At 39.9% G+C, this 23,763-nt stretch overlaps 1 protein-coding gene across 6 annotated transcripts in view; it reads left to right on the plus strand.

The window, feature by feature from the left end:
• Positions 1-23,763, plus strand: part of ptprfa (protein tyrosine phosphatase receptor type Fa) — a 365,864-nt gene that overhangs the window by 6,498 nt on the left and 335,603 nt on the right. The window lies entirely within an intron of this gene.

Below are 23,763 nucleotides of genomic sequence, written 5' to 3' on the forward strand. Positions count from 1 at the left end.
ATAAAGAGCCCATTCTAATAGCATGCTGGCGAAGTGCAGGGTATGTGGATGGGCAAAGTCCTTTGTAGAACTCGATGAGATTCTTGTCACGATATGCTGCTCTGGCCTCGGAGCCCACCTGCAGGTCAATGAGCTCAAACTACATTTTGGCAGGCTCTTCCTCAGGGACACATGAGAAAGGATCTTTGAAGAGGTTGAATGACTTCTCGTGGTCCGTGAAGTCGGAGAAGCGGTGGTCCAATTCCTCTCTGAGTTTTTTTATGTTCTGTCTTTGATACACTCCAAGCTTAGCAGCTCCTCGCCTATTTCCTTGTTCTCCGTGACTGTTCGGATGAAAATCAGCAATTGTGCTGTATTGGAAATGTCCCTGCTTTCATCCAGTGCGATGGAAAAGGCTCCCTTTCCCAGGCCCTCCACACATAGTCCCAGTTGCTTTTTGAGATCGACACCTTTTGAGATCGACACCTTTTTTTCTCGAGGGGCCCGGCTCCCGCTCCAACTCCATCGTCACAGCTGCAGTCATGGTCTCTTCCCTAAGGCAGAGGTGGGGGACACCATCAGCATCCCAGTGGTGAAAAAAAACATTGCACCGTGGACCTCTGGGAGTGAGATCAAGTGAGGTCTAAACCACACATGTAATTACTGCTTATCCCTATAAATGTCGCTAAAGACCACGAAACAGATATTCATCCTTTCAAAGCAACGTACAGTTAGATTAAAACTAACAACTGTAATTCTTTGCGGGCTGCCAGAAATGTTTCTGCGGGCTGCCATTGGCCCGCAGGCCGCACTTTGAGAACCTATGCTGTAGATCATTCATCAACAGAAACATGAGTTTTTCATCATTTTTTCTACTGTAAACATGAAAGAGAACTGATAATTGGTGCTATGTTTTTATGTATTTGGTGCCACAGTTGTTTTTACAATGAGCTCAGATGTGCAGCAGTGTTTCCTTCTGCAACACAGAAATCTGCTCCATGCTCTCAACCCATCTCATCTGGCTACAGCATACACTATGGTTTTAAATAGGCGGTTTCTTCGGCCATACAATTGCTGATTGAATGTGTATACCAACTTGAGACCCTCAAGAGGTATATATGGGTACAGGGAATATTTCTGAAACAATTAGTCAGTAGGTCAGTGAGTCAAAAAGAAAATGAACCTTTCACCTTTTACCTCATGAATTTGGATAATAGTAACATAATAGCAATAGTGAGCAAGGCTGTGCTCAAAGCTAAAAGTGGCTGTTTTGAACAGTCTAAAACTTAAAACATATGTCAGTTGATTTAACACTTTCTTGATTACCACACAATTCTAATAATCTACAATGTAGGAAATTCTAAAAATAGAGAAAAAACGTTGGATGAGAAGCTCTGTCCAAACTTTTGGCTGGTGCTGTACATACATTGTCATGACTGAAATCATGTAGCTTTGGGGTAATTGGGCTGTCTGTCTGCAGAGCACAGAACTGATTTGATAGCAAACGGCTCTGTATTGTTTCCTGTGGACATGATCGAAGGGGAGAGTTTAGTTTGTCTCTTGCATGCATGGTATTGTTCCTATCTGCAGAACAGTCCAGCTCATCTCCTCTCATTCCCACAATGTATCAGGACCATAATAGCCAGATTTTCACTGAGACTCTCTATTGTTTGCTGTTCAGAGTGGTGTTGTTTCATCTCACCTCAGAGTTAGGGCAAGATCCTATCACCACTGACAAGACATGTGATTTCAGCACTGTGACACTGTGTATCAAAAATTATCCCTGCGATGGGTATTTGGCCCATGCAGGTTTTGATAGTGTCATAATGTAATGCATTTGTGGTTGAAACAGGATGTTTTGGTGGTACACGACTTGCTGAAGAACTGTGCAATATCAGAGGTATTTGACTAGAACACAGTGCTATATCAATTACACCCAGTTTCCACTAGCAGTTCAGCCCTGTGTAATTTGATTGGTTCCTGAAAACAGATTCTAGACAGATAAAGTGAGAGGCATGAGTGTATTACCCTGTTTGGATGCCCTGGGACAAACCTGAGAAAGTTTAAATCCACATATACTGTATGTATGTAAACTCTTATATGTATGAGTTTAACTGCTCAAGACAGAAAAAACAATATGGAGAACATGTTTGAACCTTGTACATGGTGCAAATCACTATCAGAAGTAAGATTGAGAAATGGAAAAATGTCAGAAAAGCTCATTGGTCCATATTCATGATGTTTCTTTATACAGGAGGGTGTGCAGGCTTAGATTAATACAAAGGTTTAGTTTAGTTTTTTTTTTTCTATATTGCATAATTTGAGTTATTTTATTAGATAAAAACAAAACTGCCATGCTAAAGGCTGCTAAAAACTGAAATATTTAATAAACAAAAATAAACATGACCACATAATATTTTGCACAAAAATAAAGGAAGATGATTCCAGCTTCTGTGAAGGGAATATTTTGTTTTTTAGAGACAAAATAAGAAATCAATTAATTGATAGTGAAAGCAATCATTAGTTAGGGCTAGTAAGGTTATGTTCCAAGGCTTTTCTGGAAGAGGATGTTGAATTTCTAATGAGGCTATACCCATTTTCATCCCTCTTCCATCAGACATGGGTCACACACTTCCGCTCCTTTCTTTCCTCGTCAAACACTCAATAAAAGCCAACAGATTGAAAATTGATTTACTGATTTTAATAAAGACAGTGTAGACTGATTTTATTATGTGTTTGGCTCAATCTTCACCCAGTGTGTGGTCATGTTACAGTTACTGTACACAAGCTGCAGTATTTAAACTGTATTTCAAGTCGCTGAACTGTGTCTCCGTCACACGGCTCTCCTGCTTGCTTCCCTGTCAGAATTATAAGTGAGCTGTTTACTGCAGGGCATCAGTTGATAAGACTTCAGACCAGAATGCTGATAGCTGAGCTGTGGGCGGATGCCAGATATACTTTGCAGATGATTAAAGCCAACATTTGCTGATATTTGAAATTACTGAAAGAAATGAGGTGTAAAGTTTAGGGCACATAGAGAAGTGAAGTGATTACCGAAAGAACCACCACCACTCCTTGTGTATCTCCTCTGTGAAGTCTCCCTTCCACTTTGCTCCAAACGGCTACATGTTACGGATGAATAGATTCCAGTGTTGGAAGAATGAACGGCCAATATTTCTATCATTGCTCCCCCCACAGTTGTTTTTCTGGTCAGTGCATGAGTACCTTTTAAACAACCTTTGGGTAATTATACACTCTATTAGAATTGAAAAGAAAAAAACTAATCAAACATACAAACGTTTTTCTCCACTTTGTTGCCTGTATCTCATGGTCTTCTTCACTGAATAGAACTGGCTTACATGTGGAATGTTGATAGCAGGTTGTCATCTTCTGACTCCTCCTCAATGACCTTTGACCTCTTCAGTGGATGCTGTGAGTAGTTTTAGTCTGATATCATAATGGCAATGCCATAATTATCACTAGGGTCTGCAGCTCACATGGCTTTATAAAACTTTCAGCTTGTTTGACCTGCAACTTTACCACTTTGATTCACACTTACTGCCCTCACAGGGAGTTAATATTGGACTTACCTTGATCATTTGTCTAGAAACACTGTTGTCCCAATGTTGCTCTGTAAGTGCTGGATGTGTAAATTGCAATTGCTTGCTAACAAGTTCTTCATATCATATTCAAAAACTAGTCACTTATTACAGCGCCAAGTTCAGGCAGGCAGGCAGGCAGGCAGGCAGGCAGGCAGGCATTTTTCACTGTATTTGGCTGTTTTCATGGTGACGACAATGTGAGCTATGCCATCATTATTTACCTTTGCCTTTCTGGATGGAAGGTTAATCAATATCCCTCATAACATGCCATTCATTTGCACTCGAATCTCCAAGTTCCGAATGAGAGCTGGAGTCCAACCACAAAACCGTCCTGCTGCTGGAGCTGTGTTCTAGCACTCCACAGGGAAACAAATGCTTCTGACAAGCAAACATGGTCACCAGCAGCTTTTACAGAGTCAGAGCTCTCCTCCTGTGGAAACACCAGAGGAAGATTAGTTTACATAAATGGAGCATGGCATGAATTATTTACACGTTTCCTTTTTTGGGGTGGAATACTGTTGATGTCTAATTACACAAAATTGTGTTTTTTAAGATGCTTCATTTTCTTTCTTGTATCAAATAGGGAATTGAGGAAATCTCTCTTGATTTGGGAAATGTCTAATGTTTCATTCAAAATTAAATGACTAAAGTTTATCTCACTTGGGTTTTCCAGAGCTGATAGATATTAAATGCCAATATTTAGTATGAACTGAAACCTTTTCATGCTTAAAATAACTGTCATTCACTGTGCTCCTAGAATGTTATTTCCTTATCTAAAAGAGCATTTAGGCCACCCTGGAACATGAAAACTAAATTAACAAATAACATGTCAGATTTTCCAACCTGTGGTCAAAGAGGACGCTCCATCGTAGTACTAGGCTTGATTGATTAGTTGAGACGGACCCACTGGAACAGTAATGGTAACTGGTACAATGTCCAAGGCAATCAAAGAATAAGTAAATAGCTGAAAGTTAAGGTGGAAAGATAAGTGTGTGGGATTTAGTGGCATGTAGTGGTGAGATTGCAGATTGCAACCAGCTGAATACCCCTCACCTCACTCCCCCCTTTCCAAGTATGTAGGAGAACATACAGTGGCCACAAAACTCACTAAAGGCCATCTTTTCAGCCAGTGTTTGGTTTTTCCATTCAGGGCTACTGTAGACACATGGTGATACAACAAGAGGACCCGCTCCCTCTGTGAGAGGAGCTCATTCTAAGACAACATGACAATTCTTATTTTCAAGTGATTCTACACTAATGAAAACATGCTATGATTATATTACATTTCTGCCATATTCCGCCAATAGATCCCTGAAATCTAACACACTGGCCCTTTAAACACATCAAGACCTTGGACTGGGTCTAATTATCCCCAGGTTAATTCTGAATAGGTCTGACTGTTCTCAGAATAATTGTGGATCAGTTACAAAATGAATCTATGCTTGTTGGAATCTGGCCGGGTTCGACCTGACCTTAATCAGACTCAAATCAAATCAATCAATCTTTATTTATATGGCACTTATCATACTTAAAAGCAACACAAAGTGCCTCACAGAGGCTAAAAACAACAGAGAAGAAAACCCAGCCCTCCTGCCCCCATAAATACATTCAGAGACATATAGAGACACACACTCACAGACACGCACACACGCACACATACACCCGCGCACACACCCATATGGACAAGGCGAGGAATAAGCCACCTTTGGGGGCCATCCACACTGAGAGGGCCCCCGGCCCATGACTAGGGAGTGCTGCCCGAGACCACCCCGACCCAGGCAGACAGGAGGCTCCACACCAAGGTGCAGATGCCTCCAGCCATCCAGGCCAGAGCCGTCCCCTCGACAGCGCCCCCATCAGTAGACCAAAAGCAGCTTCCAGTGTGTGGTGTGTCCATGCGGAAACACAGCAACTAAAAACCAAGGGCCCCCATGAGGAAACACTGGGGCTAAAAACCAAGGGACTAAGACATATAAAATAAAATAAAATAAAATAAAATAAAATAAAATAAAATAAAATAAAATAAAATAAAATGAATGACTCATGAAAAACCTCTCAGATGAAAATCTGATGAAAACATATGTGCTGGATGAGCCACTTCCATGAGAATTAATTGCATGCCATCTTTGTGAAAAAAAAACAAAACAAAACAAAACAACAACTTGAAAATAAGCTCCAATTTGTAATAAGCTGGACAAAGTAACTGTTTCTGTCATCAAAAGCTGCTTTTGGGTTGCATTATGAGAAGTGTGATTTTTGAGTTTCACCCATACTGGGTATCAAATGTGGCCCCACTGCCATTGATTTTCAGAATTCTCTATATAATCACTCTTTATGGAAGTGCTATACTAAACTGGAGTACCCCTTTGATATAACATTTATATTGTAAATGCGCTGTATTCAACTATGATTATGTTGATATTGTGAACTTAGCAGCACTTTGCTTAGGGACACCTACTATGAGCTTTACAGCTGTGTCATCAGACATGAAACATAGTGTAATGCCACTCATGGTATATCATGCTGGGCTCTAATGACTCTAGTTCTCCAGCACCAATCTTACCTATTGCATTAGATGCCTCATGAAGAATATTTCAAGTAAAGCATTACCCAGTCACTCAGAGACACAATCCATGTTCAATGACTTGTTATGTAATAAGGATTGATATTTATGAATGTGCAGTACATACCCACTGATAGCAATATGAAAGCTGTAAAGGCAAGTGAATGAAGTGTCTTTTATAGGGCATTTATGGTGCCTCTCTCTAACAGGATGCAGATAGGTGTTGGAGTGGCCAGTTGTAAAGGAGAGAAAGGACAGAGCACTCTATCAGGCCTTGACATGGCCACTAGATTGGAACTGAGGTGATAGACTGTTAAAAACAATATTCTGTCATTGCCACAAAGAAGCTCATGCAGTTTGTCTTCTGGACAAATGATCAGATTACTGACCCAGTCATATTCAGCTAACTTGAAGAACTTCAAACCTTCAAAATTAGTGAGTCCATCACAACAATTTTCTTTGATGTTAGTGTGTTTCATGTGATGCAAAGATTAAAGTGATTTGAGTAGGCTTTACTTTTTCTTTGCAAAACTTGGTTCACTGTGTCAAAACTCTACACAAAAGCAAACAAAGACACAACACTGGGAAATAAAGCATTCACATCTATGTCAACATGAAACTCTGTTATCAAAACCCAACAATCCTTTGTCAAAATGTCACTCTGATGAAAAATGACACACACTTCAATCATACGAATACACTTTCAGATTAGCAGCAACACACTCGTGTAGTTTATATAAAACACTGCAGTCTTTCATTTTCACTGTTTTTATTCAGTACGGTACATTATGGTACCATACTTTATAGTGCAGCACATGCAGTAAATAGAAAATAAAACAAAAATAAACATTATTTATAATAATTATTATAATTATAGAAGTATAATTTGTAAGTATTTTTAAGTATCGTTTGTCACATTTTAGTAAGAAGCCTCTCTGTTTGAGTCTTTCTATTGTTAATGGAGACAGACACAATTCAGTGTAGTAAGTGTAATTCAGATGAAAATTAAGAGACATACATTCATTGGTGGAAGTTAAGTTATCACAGAGGGAGGACACTTGATTCAGATTATTGGGTTCAGCAGACAAATAGACTCTATGACACTTCTTGAAAGCACCTGAACAAGTGACCCAGAGGACGCTTATACAATAAAAAAAAAAAAAAAAAGATTGGTGCTAGGAATGGGTTGACTTGGACATTAAAATATCTATATGTCAAAATGGAATGAAGCCATTTTAAAGCTGTACCAGACATGCCAGTACAGTCAACTATCAAGTAAAATGATGTGATTGGTGACAAAGGCAGCTGTCAGATATAGTAGGATCAGAATGGAGCAATAACTGTGTCTGCATGCATAAGAATATCATTGAAGACTCTCAGTAAAGTAGTCTCAGTACTATGCCTGTGACGAAAGCAGGATTGGAATTTGTCAAAGGTTTTATGACCCTCGACCAACTTGAGGAGATTTTCAAGGATTTTGAATAAAAAGGGTAGCTCGGACATTGATCTGTAATTCTCTAACTGGACAGGGTCTACAGAGGGTTTTTCAAGAAGTGGCTGAAAAGTGGCTATTTTAAAATAGTCAAAGACAGCCCTGCATGTGAGAGAGTGGACGAAAATAGGGAGCGAGCAGGGACCTAAGACAGAAAAGATGGATTTTAGGAATTTTGTAGGAATTCTATCTCATGGACGACAGGTGGGAGACATATGAGAGAAAGAGTTTATAAGGATCTGCAGGGAGATAGGAGCAGATTCAGACAGTAAAGGAGGCTGAATGGTGTGGATGGCAAAGCTGGAAAATTGGACCTCAGGCCATCAATCTTGCCAACAAAAACCTCCTACACAGTCAATAGCACAGGAAGAAGGGGATTTAGAAGCTTGTTAATAGTGTGTGTTTATTACTATTAATTAATTAGTCTTAATTAAACCAGGAGAGTAGGCAGCTTGCATATCTTTAATAGTCTGGTTCAGTTTAAGAAATGGTTCCTTCATATCGAGCTGATGAACTTCAAGTTTAGATTTTTTGCATCTGTGTTTGGCCTTCCTATCTTCACTTCTTTGTTGTCTGATGTCTGGATTATTGTAGTAGGTAGTAAGAAATTTAAGCACAACAGAGGACAGTAACTCAGAGAATGCATTAAGAAAACCCATATTTGATTTGGGAGTAGATAAATAATTGCAAAATAAACTGGATTCTCACACATAATTTTAAATTTCAAATGTCAAAAATTGAAAAAAACAAAACAAAAAAACAAAACAAAGGAAGACAAGTTATATGATTCTTAAAAACAGCTGCGGTACCCCCACAGCCTATAAACCTAGCTGCATTCAGAAAATTGTAATTGGGTGGGCAGAGCCCCACTAGAGGGGAGCCCTTCCCGGGTTTCAGACAGGTCTCAGTATGAAATAGGAGGTCTAGGTTATGGGATGTAATTAGATCATTATAGACTGTAGACCACCAAGGATGAAAGATTTATTTGACATAGACTCAGTTTAAAAGAGCATAGACAACTGGAATAAGAATTTTACCTGGACTGGAATTACTACAGAAGACTATAATGAGATTATCTGACCAAGAAGTTGAAAACACAGAATGTATAGCGCAGTGGGTTTTAGAATGAGGCATAATCCCAACAGGAATATTGTATAAGGCCAGGAAGATACTGTCAGGTGGTCAGGTCAGCAGGTAGCTAAACTTTACTGGAGTGCAAGTCAGTTCAGTGCTTGATAAAATGTTACTTCCTTTCCACTCGCCAGGAGAGTGAGGTGCACAAAATCATTTTTGGGAAACTCTGTATGAGTTGTGAGTTTTAATCAGCTGCAGAGTGGTGGGTGTAATGTCCTTCATGCAGACACCTGGAGAGCAGAAGGTTCAGCCACCACGTACCACTACAAGCTGGACCGTAGTGGCACTGCCAACAAGGAATGTGGGCTCAGGGGGACAAAGGCAGTGGGTTCCTGCGACCTGGCCCAGCTGCAGAAAAGACTGAGACTCCTCCATTCATTCTCTGCAGTCCATGATAAAAAGTATTTTTTCTTGTGTCACATAAATAAATAAAATTGAATTGAATTGAATTAAAGGGACTGTAACCTGAATTTTGTTATGCAACCCTGTGTTATAGGGTACAAATAGTCAGAATAGTTGAATCATATAAAGTCAACCTCATATGGCTAGTAGTGCAATAATTATAATGGTCTTTGTATTATAATGACCCATGAGCTCCACTCTATGTTGTAACTTTATAGTACACCATCCTGGTTGTAGGTAAGCAGTTATGGGGGGAAACTTGATTATGAAAACAGGTGGGAGACATATAGATACAAAGATTAGAAATACAGTCATTGGTGGATCCTGTTGTCTGTGCCTCTTGGGCACGTCCATGCTTGGCAGATTTGTAGCTTGTACCATGAGACATTTAACAAAAAACTTGACTTTGACTTTGCTCTTCGTTCATCAGAGGGGTATGTAATAACACATCAAAAAGGCGGTTATGATTCCTGTCCATGTTACAACCTTTTTTTCTTGTTTTGGGACATGGGACAAAATTATGTAAACAAATAGGATGGAATTCACAAATACAATGTGGCTCACAAACTGACACAAAGTAATCTGCAAATAGTCAAAACCTGTTTGTGTACAAATCAATACACAAATGTTTTTATATCACTTTACAGGTATTTGTTTGTATTGAAACTAGTTACATTTGTAAAACGTGTCATTTTTATGTGAAATTACTCTTGTTCACACAGTGTGTTGTGCATATTTGCACAACACTCTGTATTTTTGTGGAAAGTCCAATAAAAACATCCATATAACTGCTTTTTAAGTTGTCAGTTGCACCAGATCCATTTGAGTTGGTGATGATAAGATAGTTGACATGTCTTGTATGTGGTCACCCACAGCTGATGTGTACATGAGAAAGAACATAACTTTTTATCACATGATGGAAGTCTCAAGCTCTTTTCATATCATGTGAAAAACAGTCTTTCACCATCATCTTTAATGGCTAATATCCTGCACTGTTTTCCTGGCACTCAGCGGCCAGCTGAGGGCTTCAGCTGGAGGACAGAGCAGGTCTGCTTATTCATGAGGGATCTGGCTGTGGCCCCTGGAGGCCTACTGGAGCAGCAGCCATTATCACTGGTAAGTGCATCTGAAAAGGCTTTGGCCAAGACAGGCTCACCACTGCCTGATATATGGCTGGTGATACAACAAACAGTTAGCCATGTTACCGGCACAGATATAAGCGTTTTCATGGCCACAGTTCAAGTTTATTTCAACAGTAAATTCTGAAAGATATGGAACAAAAACAGCAAGCCAATTTATGACACAGAGGGTGTTGTTTGTGAGCTGCCAGGAGGAAGCTGTGTTTTAATACCCTGTGGACAAGGATGAACGGTCATTCTGCTCTCTTATCTCTGCTTTTTGTACAACAGAATCAAAATAAATATTCTTATCCTACAATGCAGCACAAAGTAAAATTTCTTCGTGTCAAAAGAATGAAGGTGTTCCCACATTTACGTCTAGGGTGTTACGAGGTGTAATCAAGGCCAGAACTCAAAATTGCAGAGTCACAAACCTGGACTTTATTAGAAAACAAAGTACAACTAAAAGCACCAGGAGGGGAAAAACTCAAAGTCTACAAACAAACCAAAAATACTCCAAAAGGGAGAGACAAGACTTACAGATGCTTGTAACAGAAAACACGCCCAAAAACAAAACTGGCGGAGGAATAATTTCTGTGGAAAACCCAAAGTAATCAAACAAACAGAAAAACTCCAAAAAGGGAGAGACAAGACTTATGTAAGCTTGAAACTGAAAACACGCCCTTAGCAAAACTGGCAGATAGCACACTAATACACACTAACTACTACCCTCTGTAAAACTATGAATTAGAGAAAGGCTCGAGGACGAGAGACACGGGTGAACACGGCTGGACTGAGGAATAGTCTGGCACAGGAATGAGTGTGAGCGGAGCATAAGAAGCCGGCTAATTGCCGATGAGCTGCAGGTGCGTCTCGTGTGCCTCGCCCCCGAGCCGACGGCCCCGCCTCTCCGCACCGAGCCAGCCGAAGCAGAGGGAAAAAAGGGTCAATATAAATACGAAGTGGCTGAACAAAACCCCAGACCATGACATAAGGTTTTCCAACACGAACCTTTCAAAGCTGATATCAATAAGAAGGTATGTTAAAATACAAATGTGAGAGTAAGTGTAAGTTAGTCTCTGTTATACTTGTTCATCCATTCATTCACTTATCTTTCTTAGCTCTTCAGTGTTTAAGTCTTAGGCACTTTAACTGTTTTTAGCGTTGGGCAGATCAAGGGAACCTTTTCTGCCATGCAAGCCGCCATGCCCTCACCGGGCGCTGCTGAGTCACCTGGAGAGCTGGAAGAACTGCACATAAATATGAAAATAGCACACAAAAAGATCATTTTTAAGTAAAATTTTAGAAAAACTGATTTTTAACTGAGTCAGTGACTTCTTAAACAGAAACAGTATCGTTGAGAGACATCAGTCTGGTTTTAGGATGAACCATAGTACCGAGACAGCACTTTTAAAGATTTTAAACGACATCAGGTGGAACTTGGATAACAAGAAACTCACAGTCTTGGTTCTACTGGATCTAAGCACCGCCTTTGATACAGTAGACCATCACATTTTATTAAATAGACTCAGACACCTGGTTGGCCTCTCTGGTACTGTTTTTAAATGGTTCCACTCTTATCTCACAGACTGATGTTTTTATGTAAGTATGGATACTTGTTCCTCAGGAACCCATGAAATTAAGTGTGGGGTTCCCCAAGGCTCAATTTTAGGTCCAATTCTTTTTAAATCTTTACATGCTTCCTCTTGGAGACGTCATCAGGAGACACGGCATCAGTTTCCATAGCTACGCTGATGATACACAGCTGTACATTGCTGTGTCTCCTGATGACACAGGGCCAATAAATACCCTTTTTAACTGCATTTTAGATATCAAGTCATGGATGGCAGGGAATTTCCTACAGCTCAACCAAGACAAAACAGAGGTTTTAGTTATAGGTCCTGAAGGCCAGACTGAGAAACTTTTACCAAAACTACAAGATTTTAAACCAATACAATCTGTTAAAAACGTGGGCATGATTTTTGACTCTGAGCTGACTCTTATGCCACATATGAAAAATATAACAAAAATAGGCTTTTATCATCTTAAGAATATAGCCAGAGTTCTGCCCGTTTCTCTCTCAGGCCAGCACAGAGGTGCTAATGCATGCTTTTATTCCCTGTTGTTTAGATCACTGTAATGCCCTGCTCTCTGGTCTTCCCAAAAAGAGTATTTCAAACTTCCAATTACTGCAAAACTCAGCTACATGCGTGCTGACAAAGACCAGAGGGCGGGCCCACATTATACCAGTTTTACAGTCACTGCATTGGCTCCCTGTCCGCTTAAGGATCGATTTTAAGGTTCTATTACTAGTTTTTAAATGTCTTATCTGCTTTGCGCCCTCTTATTTATCTGACCTGCTTTTACCGTATCAACCCTCGCGGACCCTGAGGTCCTCCGGCACCGGCCTTTTATCCATACCAAAAGCCAGAACAAAAACCCACGGTGAGGCGGCATTTAGCCACTATGCTCCACACCTGTGGAACAGCCTGCCGGAGAGCCTCAGGACTACAGAGACTGTTGATATTTTTATATTTTATAATTTATCTTATGTTGATGCCTTTTATTTTGCTGTTTTATATTTTGTATTATTTTACCCTATTTTATCTACTTTACTTATTATCTTATGAACTTCTCTTCTTTTAACTGTTAAATTTATTTTCTAATTTCAGTCTTTCCTCCACACCAAGAGATGTGTCTGATCTGTTGCCGGGGGTGTTGTCCTCGGGCCCCTTCAGCCTGGCTGATGGGGGGACTCCCTACCTTGGTGTGGGGGTCCGCCAGTCTGTCAGGGTCAGGTGGGCCCGGGTGCGGGCGGCCCCTGTGCTCACAGTCCCTGATGACTCTTGGCGTGGACGACCCCAAAGGTGGCATTCTCTTCAATCCTCAGTGCCTTGCCATGCCTCGTTACCCCTGCTATTGTCTGTCGTGAGAATGTGTGTGTGTGTGTGTGTGTGTGTGTGTGTGTGCATGTGCATGTAGTTGAGGGTGGGTGTTTGTGCACATGAAAGGTGGGAGGGATTGTGGGTCCCCACAATGTGACCGTGTAAACAGATTTTTGTCCCCACAACGTGATAAATACCTGGTCACACACACACACACACACACACACACACACACACACACACACACACACACACACACACACACACACACACACACACACACACACAGAGTTTAACCTGCAGGAGTTTTTAAAGGCTTGTGTAACCTGTTTTGTTGCCACAGAAGAAATAAACAAATCCAAAGTGTCTCCTGATGTCTTTACTGCAGAAGCAGACTGTGGAATGAATCATGTCAAGAAGCAAAGAATTACCCCTGTCACAGATAGTGAGGAGCTGAAAAAAAGATGCTAAAGGCTGGACAAAATACTTCTTACCATTTCCAAGACCCTGACAGGAGAGTGTGTGGGTAACTCACCATGTGACTGATAGAGAAGCTATAAAAATGTGGGATTTCTGACCTGCTTTAATGATATGATATCATGCTTCACTTTTAGGAGAGAAATGGCTTCCAGGATGAGGACTCTTATTTTCTTTGACTAATAATATTTCAAGGAAGCTTTCTCAGGATGATTGTGAAAGTGTGTTATCTTCAAGAGCTCTTCTTCCAAAAATAGATATTGGCGGACAGAATATGATAATACTACTTGATCACTTGAAGGTCAGAATTTCCCTGTGTCTAATGCTTTTGTTTAGGAACAAATAGCAGCAGAACATTCAATGACATGACATTCAAATGATCCTCAGCTTTGTGATTAAATTTAATTAGTTTAAAAGGCTAAACCGTAATCATGATTGGTCAGTATTACTGAACACATTAATGTTGTCATTGTGAGCATGTTAGCATGCTGACATTAGCATTCAGCTCAAAGCTAAGTGCAGCTGCACAGAGCTGCACGTGTCCCTGCAGCCTCTTAGTCTCATTATACTGAAAAAGAATCAATGGAGGGGAGTGTCAGTGCTCCAAGGATAGGGACTATGGACTAAGGACTATGTCAGTGACTTTTAGCATTAGTCTTTACTGAAGTGCTTAATTAAACATTTGTAATAATCATGAATTTTATCACTCCTATTGTTTTTTTATTTCATTTCCATTTCGCATGAATATGTTTTGAATTTTGGCACTACAGTTCCCATGCTGAACCTGAATGGCTGGTTTTCCAGGATATTTTTCTGTGGCTCTGTTTAGAAAGGTATCTGTATAATACACTGACTTTCTCTCTAAGAACTCAACTCAAACCAGCAGGTGTCCGTTTTATAATCAAAGCTTAGCTTGGATACTGAATGCTTCAGCTGTTGTATAATTTGGTGTATCTGATGAGGGGACACAGTGAATATTCTGTGTTTCAGGAGCTGCTGGGTCTGGTGGAGTGCTTTTGACCTTCCCTGTGGAGAAGCAGTAGATCAATGAAAGTGGTTAACCTCAGTGTGTATGACAAACAACAGGCTGGATAAAGGGAAGTGTCAGGGTCTGAATTCAGCCTCCCCTGCGCTCTCTCTTACCACTCATCCGGGGCCACAGACTGTAATCAGTTCCTGACATTAATTGACCACTGCACAGTCTGCAGGACAGGATCACATTTGTGCTCACATTTCCAGTATCCCTGAGGTCTGGTGAGCTGGATGGAGTGAGGCACTTGTTCCACATTAGAGAGGAAAATTAATTGTTTAATTAGTCTCCCTTCACCTCGTTCAGTGTACCAGGCAGTAGAGGCAGCGACCTGGATCTCCTCTGAAAAGAATGCTTCCAATCGGGTTTGTGCTGTTATATGTCAGTAGTGAACGCATTCCAATGTCCAAACTGTGACCTTCGTCATCACGTCATATTTTTTTCATATACCCAGTTAGCTGTATGGATAACAGTGCCATAAAGCTCACTAGTTAAACGTTCTCACAGACTTGTATATTTGTCAGGGTGGAAAAACCTTTGGTAAATTTTACACTATGAAACTCTACTGTCTCACTGTCCACCAATCTAACCGGTGACTGGAGTGTCTCACTCACTGCTCAATGGCACTTTTCCACACACTGCTGTCTTTACGTGTTGGGTCTATTTTTATTAGAGCAGCTCATGTCTGAAGCATGAAATTCACTTGCATTATATATAATTACCTGCATTTATTGGCAATTAACTTAAAAATCGGTTTAACTGACATTTGGCTCTAGCAGAACATATGCTCCACATCTGAAACATTTTTGTTATACCTTGAAACTGCAGTGGAGCCATGGCTGAGCCAGCTGGAACGAGGCACCACTGGATGCTGTGTTCATCAGACTCCCAAGAAAAAGGACAACACAGTACACTGATTTTCCAGTGGGGACAAAAGTGGTTTTGCTGACATTAGAAGCTGTGCTGGCCTCAAGTGATTACACCTCAACACAACAGATACATCTGTTGTCCTCACTGTAATGGATATTAACTTTAAAACTAATCTAACGTCTTATACCATACCTCTGCTTGTTTTCATGTATATATACTGGATGGAAAATTCATTAGTGTTAGAGATCTGTATATTTGAGTTGTGTATATAATGAAGCAGCGAATGTTAACTGTCCATTAAAAGAATCACCCTTAACTTTATCTTCAGTCAAATCAACTTTGAATATTATATGTCAACTGTCAGACAGATTGTTAGCAGATGCAAACAATGACTGCAAACAACCTATTCACTGTTGTAACCAGGGATGATGATGGACACGGTGGGTGTTACTGAGATAAATCACGGACATGTGAAACCTAAAAAGTTACGGGAACACTATGGAACCCAAGCAGGCAATCAATATAATACAAGCTGCTTCACTCATTTACAAATCATTTATAAACACTGATTAATCATAAAATAAATATTTATTCAGTCAAATGTCAGCATGTCTATATTAGACATAGAAAGAAGGCCTATATCTCTTCCATATATTTCTATAAGCTCACTATCTATTCAAATAGTCTCTGCTGTGGAGACCAGAAAGTGAAGAACACAGAACACAAGCAGTTTTAGGTTTGATATGTCTGTGATTCTGTCTGATAAAAGCTGCTCTGCAGGCAGCAGGGCTGTGGCTGCACACGGTTGAATCACTGCATTTTCTTAAGAGGAAGCTGACAGTTGTTGTTAGCCTGTTTGTGACTGATAGCACACTATTGAGCTCTGAAGCTCTGTACAGAAAGAGGCCCAAATGTCTCCCTGTTGCTGCCAAATATTATGTTCCTGTAAAGTGACAGCTCCCCCAGAACAGAGGCACCCTGAATGCATCACAAAACAATGGAATCTCCCAGCAGAGCTCACGCCTCTCATTTCACTGCTGCTTCTCTGCAAATCTTTCATATAATTCTGTTTATCTCTTCATTTATTTTTGGTGATTTGGTGGCTGATACTCAGCACTGTTCATGCCAAAATGTGTTTCTCCTGGGGATTGTCTTGACTTAATGCCAAGCAAAGTAAAACATAATGCTATTGTTTTCAGTTTTTTCATTTCAAATGTGGTGTCAGCAGAGAAAAGATGCAGCAGTACATCTTGCCTGAAATTGCCCCAAGTTTGAATTATTCTTATAGCTCGTCGGCTATACATTAGTTTGACCGCTTGATGTCGTGAAAGAGTGTGTGTACACGTGATAACATCTTGTTGAAAATTCTCATTTTCTTGGCTGCAGGATTTCCTCAGGCTTCTGACCATGGTTGGAAATGGCCATTTCATCCTCATGAGAAATTATACAATTCATTGCATAATTCAAATGCAAACTGACAGTTGGTTTACATTAGTTTAGTTCAAGCTTAGATTGCACCTGGCTCTTAAGTCACTTTCACCATAAATGTCATTATCATTAGCAAAGGCTTACGCTAAGGTCTTCAGATTAAGTTTAGTTTAGGCAGTAATGATGATGATCTCTGATATGATGATGGAATAATTGATTTTCAAATGTAAATTTTGCAATGAATTTTTTGAGTTTTGTTAAATTATATCATTTTGATATTCACAACTGCAGACTTAACACCAGATGTTAAGAACAGTAAAGGAAAATGTATCCTAATCTTCAGTATTCTTTTTTACACCTGTGCCCCGCTTTATATGTTTAATCATCGCATTATTCATAATTGTGTTCATATTGTGCTCAACAGTGGCTGATTTCAAAAATACCCAACAAATAGAGAAACAATAATCACCAATTTCATAAAAGATATGGTGCTTTGCAGCAAACATCTATCTGTCCCAACAAAGGTAACACTGGAAAAACCACAGTTGGTGACATTTTTATTTTATTAATCAAGTTATGCTTACAGTCAGTGTTTCTTACCAGATCACATTATGTAAAACTATTTGCAAAGCATTTTTTTTTTAAATATTTAAAATACTAAATACCATGATTTATTTATTTATTTATTTATTTTCAGCCAATCTTTCTGTTCCTGGCACATACCTGCTTGGGTGTATATCCTCATGCACATCATGATACAAACCCACTCGTAAATTATTCCAGTCTGCTACGTGTGCTCAAAACCTCACTTAAAATTAGGACTCATCTGATCAAAGAATGAAGAAGTCAATAAAAATATGAATCTGAAAGGATGCCAGTATTCAGTGCATTACAGTTTTGGTACTCAAACTAACTTTAGCTTGTTGTCCAGTGAGCGTTTTTTGACACACACACTGGACAGTGACTTGTAAAAACTCAGAGGGACTTTTTCCCCAACATTGACATATCTTGCTCTGATTAATATCCACAAAGCAAAAGTACAATGTGAGTGTTGATGAATTGTTGTCACACACTGAGCTGTATCAGACAGATCCCGACACATCTTGTTTATCTCAATGGAAAGTTTAAACAGTCTCCTCAATTATTGAATAGTTGACCTTTGCTGTGTGATGTTGCTACTGAATTGCTGAAGCATAAAAGTGTAAGAATTTCTTGCTATAGGCAGTGCAGTGCACCTCCACTATAAAACGCTGCAAGAAACCCTTTTGCAGTGTACCAAAAAAAGAATGGACATCCAGTACCAACGTGACTGGTACCAGGCAAAAATGTCTTTCCTCCATGTAAACCAAATGTCTTGAAAAGGTTTAAGTGGTCATTAATGATTTTTTGGCCACTTGGTGGCAGCATGCCAAAGTGTAAACACTGACATTACATTAGCGTATTGTCACCCTATAAAGTTGATATGCATACAAAGTTAGCTTTGTGGACATATTAACGAAGCATTGTCTATTTCTACATCTAGCAGACACGCAGTCATGTTTGTGTGGTCTATATTCACTGTCTTCAGAGTTCAGGTTTGGTTATCACCAAATCTTGAAGATATCTTCCTCTTCAGCTGCTAGGTGCTCCACCATGTTCACCAGCTAATCTCTATTTGTTGCTGGGAAGGTAGTGTACAGTGGGCTTATCAGAACTTTTCCTCTGAAAAGAGATGCCTGCTGCTGCAGAAAACTCAGCTGCGAAACTGAACCAAAACAGTCAAGTTGTGGGCCGTAAAACCAAAACAATGAGCCGAAAGATGCTAAAACGCACCATAGAACTGAGGGGAATTGCCAAGTTGCTGATAATTGCAAGCTGCAACTGCAAGCAACGCATTTCACTTGATTCATCCATGATCCATTGTTAGTATAAAAATATTGATTAATGCAGCCTGAAAGAAAATGCTATTCAATCCACTTTTTATGACAAACAAGAGCAACAAAAGGACACAAAGAGGCACAGATCTCTTCAGTACTTTTTATATTGTACCATCTTTGCCAGATAACATACTGTGGGAAAGATGGAGAGATAATGAAGGGTCTACAACAAAGACAGGAAAGAAGACAAAGCTGTCACGGGGCAAATTTTGGCATTTCAGTACCTGAGCTCACCTTAACAGCACCAAAGACCTTTGATTGAATCATTTTATTTTCTTATCTATCAAACCTAAAGCCTCAGATGCTGATGGTTTCAGAGCCTCATCTGTCAGCAGCAGTAACAGGCTGCTGTGAAAGCTGCTTGATCGGCAGATCTTTATCTTTGAGTGCTGCAACACATGGAAGTGTGAGCGGCTGTGTTGTTGAATACTGATTAGTCTCTGCTTTCTGTCCAGATTTGTTTTTAATTAATGTTTAACTCTTCGAGGCTCACTAATAACTCTCAGTGGATTTATTTGCTCTGTGTTGAAAACAGTGTATGTTTTCATCTGTAACTCTTTTCATCAGCATTCACATGGAGGAGGGGAGCAGGCAAACAACACTTTGCTGTGGATTTGAGAATAACTAATTGGTCATTTTATATTCTAAAGAGCATTTCTTTCTTTCTTGTTTCTACAATCACAGTGCTGGTGCTGGGTTTGTTTAACAAACTGCTTCAAGTTTTATGAGAGGCTGCGTTAATAGCAGTGGTGGTGGATCATGTTATTCCTGAAATAAAATGCTGTGGGTGAAATGACAGACAGACACTGACATTCCTCCGCTTATTAAATGCTCCCTGAAGGGACATTGAGGTTGGCTTGTCTTGATCTCAAATGGATCTGCAGTGTCATCCTAGCAGCCTCAATTACCACCTTTACTTCAGCAGTTGTTGACTCCATTAGTCACTTAGACACAAAAGCATGGGCAAAGAGGGTCCATAAACACAGATAATATCTGACCGGAATTCGTCCTATTTGTGTGGGACACTGCAATTTTTCAAAGGGAAAGACAGAGAGCTTTCCCAATGGGTGTCAGGGTATTGAAGGCTAAATCAAACCAAAATCCCATTATTCATTATGTTTAAGAGTGAGGTTGGACAGAGCGTTGCAACATAGAACTGAGTGGAGGAAGTGTGGTCACACCCACCAGCAGAAGAAGCCACAATATTAATATCTATGAAATTTTATATTTATATATATTCTTTTATATATATATTAAGTATGAGGCATAAAACTACTTAGTTTTCTCTGAATAGTGGAGGTCAGCAGGTTTGGTCTAAGAGGATTAACTAGTTTACAATTGTGTTTGTACTTTCACTCTTACCACATTCCTCCAAGGTGCTATTTTTTTTTACCAGAAATTACCTTTTGTACTTGCAATTTCATCTATAATTTGTGTCATTGAAAAGTTATCAAACCAGACAAAATAATTACACAGACTCAAGGATGTGAAATTAAATCAGACTCTTTGGATATGTACAACAAGTGCAAGGCAGGAGGTCTCGGGTGGACAGAGTGCGGTGTCTCCCCCTGTGATTTGGTTCATGCATGTCCAGCAGTGCAATGTGAAGTTCAGAAGGGGTGGGCAAAGTGAAATACAGATCAGAGGGTATGGTGATTAATAAATATACTCTCAAGTAATCACATTACCGGTGTCATCTGGCTTGCTGCCCGAACAGGGGTTACACCTGGTCTTGACCTAAGCCGTGATTTTAGCCCAGGGAATGGTGTTTTCAACTTTGCTGTTGCAGAAGTAGCAATGCAGTGCATCCAGGAACACATAAAAAGCTTAGAAAAGAGCTGAGAAGCAGAAGGGCTTGACCATTGCAGGGCAATATGCTCTTCTTTATATGTCCTTTGTATATGCTTTATAGCAAGCAGCCATTTAGCAAGACAGTGGGAGATTATTAACAGTGTATCCTAGCAACACTGGCTGATAGGCAATGCCTATAGTCACATGGACGCACATCACTAAGGCCAGACATAGTTAAGACTAAGCTAAAGTTTGATTAGTGACTGGTCTAAACAAAGACTGATCAGTTAGGGCCAGGCTGAGGAAAGACCATCCAAGGCTGTTCATTTGAGTACAGAAACTGGAAGGCACTGACTATTGGCATCTTGTCAGATTCATATTTTTGTTTACTTATTCTTTAATCAGCTGAGTTCTACCACAAATATACAGGCAGATGGTGTGGTTTTAATTTAATTTGTGCAGTGATGACAGAAATAAACAATAAAGAATGTTGTTGAAGCTGTTTATAAGACCACATCAATCCAATGCTATTTCAGTTTGTCATAAATGGTCATATCATATTGTAATTCATGTAACAAACCAACATTTTCATCATAATGCATATCAAGAATAAAACATGAAATACCAGGTTTGATGGAAAAAAAAAAAAAACAAGGTGGCAGTCACACACAGGATAGAAAACTGTATTGATCCCCAAAGGGAAACTGCTTTGCCACCCAATAAATGTACATACATCCACCTAACAAACAATACAACAACTGCATCGACATGATTGGATACTTCATACGACAGAGTACTCAAAACATGTGAATTAAATTGATACAGGCAAAGATAAATAAATAAATATACACCTCCAGAAGGTTAAAAACAAAGCAAAACAAAACAACAAACAACCACTAGTTAGTGATTGTTGTTAAAAAATCTGACTGCTGTAGGAACAAAGGAGCGTCTGAGTCGTTCAGTAGAAACATGAGGCATCACTAACCGCTCACTAAATGAGCTTTTGAGCTCCTTAAATGTATTTTGGAGAGGATGATTTTCGTAGAGAAGGACTGTTTTCAACTTGGTCCTTGTTCTCTTCTCCACTATTACCTCAAGCTTGTCTGGGTTAAAACCAATCAGTGAGCCAGCACTCTTGATCATCTTATTAATCCTGTTCTAGTCGTCAATAGATATGCTGCCTCCCCAGCACAGAACAGCATAAAATAAGACACTAGCCAGGATGCCCTGGTAGAAGATGCCCAGCAGCCTTGGGCTGATGTCAAAGGATCTAAGTTTCTTCAGAGAGAAAAGCCTAGACTGAGCCTTCCTCAATAAGACCTAGGACTCCACAATTTCTATTTTTTGATTATTATTGTCACTGGGACAGCCTCCTCTCTATTCTTCCTAAAATCAATGATGAGCTCTTTTGTTTCATTCAACTATAAAAAATTTGTATCGCATTTGGCAAATGAGTGTGCCTCTTTTTTGTAGGCCAGGTCATGCTTAAGCAGACCCACAAGTGCAGTGTCCTCTGAAAACTTCTGTATTAGACAGAATGGCTGACTATGTCTGTAATCAGCTGTATAAAGTGAAAATAAAAAAGCAGATAAAACTGTCCCCTGTGGAGCTCTTGTATTGGTTAAAATGATGTCTGAAGCTTTGTCAAGCCTGACATACTGGGGACGAGCTAGAAGAAAAGCCTGGCAATGGTTTTGTTATGCAATTTAAAATTACTTAATTTATCAGCTAAAATGTGTGTATTGTATGAAAAGCACTTGAAAAATCAAAAAACAGGATCCTGACAGAACTGGCTGTGGTCGAGGTGACTGAATGTTATGCAGCATAAAAATGAAAGCGTCATCTACTCCACACCGCTTCTATAGGCAAACTGTAAAGGATCCAAAAATCCTAGTGAGATGATGCAGGACCACTCTCTCAAAACACTTCATGATATGAGATGTAAGGGCTATTGGTCTCAGGTTAGCAAGGTCACATGACACATTGGCTTTCTTAGGAATGGGAACGATGTAAGAAGTTTTCCACATAGCCGGAATCTTAGTAGACGACAGTGACAAGGAGAACAGTGAGGCAAGGACAGAGCACAGCTGATCAGCACAAACTTTTAGGGTACAGGGATGAATACCATCAGGCCCAGCAGCCTTGTTGGCCCTAATACGCTTTAATTGCTGGTGCACCTCCTCAGTTTTTAAAACAATACATGGACTACAGTCCTCAGAAGTAGAAGTACTACATAAGAGAAGAGAAAAAGTTTTGTGTGTCTCAGAAAAGTCAAAATGATCAAATCTGGCAAAGAAGGCATTAGCATCATTTGCTGTTATGCCTGAACCACAACAACTTTGATTGCTGGTCCCATAGCCGGTGATGGACTTCATACCATTCCAGAGCCCTCTTGTGTTGCTTCCTGACATGAGCCCTTCAACTTCATTCTTATATTCACGTTTCCCCTGTCTGATTACTGCTTTCAATGTTCTTTGTGCATCTCTGATTCTGTCTTTGGCACCACTGTTAAAAGCTGCTTTTTTCATGTTAATAGCAGCTTTCACTTCGCTTGTCACCCAGGGTTTGTTATTAGGGAATATTCTGATTTTCTTACAGGGAATGACCAAATCAACACAGTAGTTAATGTAACAAGTCACTTTGTTAGATATACTGTTCACATCACTGTCACCATCAAAAAATATGCTTGAATCAGTGCATTCAAAACAACATCTTAAAGCGTCACATGCGTCATCCGACCAGACGCGCACAGTCTTGGATGTAGTGGGAAGTTTCCGTATCACCGGTGAATATTTCGGCATCAAATATATTAGGTTGTGGTGTGTTGCAGTTGCCCAGTGGTGGAAGCAACTTGGCCACAAAACTCTCCTTAATGTTCGTATAAAACAAATCAAGAGTTCAGTTGCCCCTCGTGGGGAAAGATACAATTTGTTTAAAAGACGGGAGAACCGAGGAGAGAGAGCAGTGGTTAAAATCCCCATTTATTACGTCTTCCAGAGGTGTGGCACCCTTCCGAGTCTCAGACTCAGGTTGAACAGATGTCCAATAATCCCGCTCAGCTGATCAGAGCAGGATC

The sequence above is a fragment of the Chaetodon trifascialis genome, chromosome 4 (genome assembly GCF_039877785.1).
Source record: "Chaetodon trifascialis isolate fChaTrf1 chromosome 4, fChaTrf1.hap1, whole genome shotgun sequence".
NCBI lineage: Eukaryota > Metazoa > Chordata > Actinopteri > Chaetodontiformes > Chaetodontidae > Chaetodon > Chaetodon trifascialis.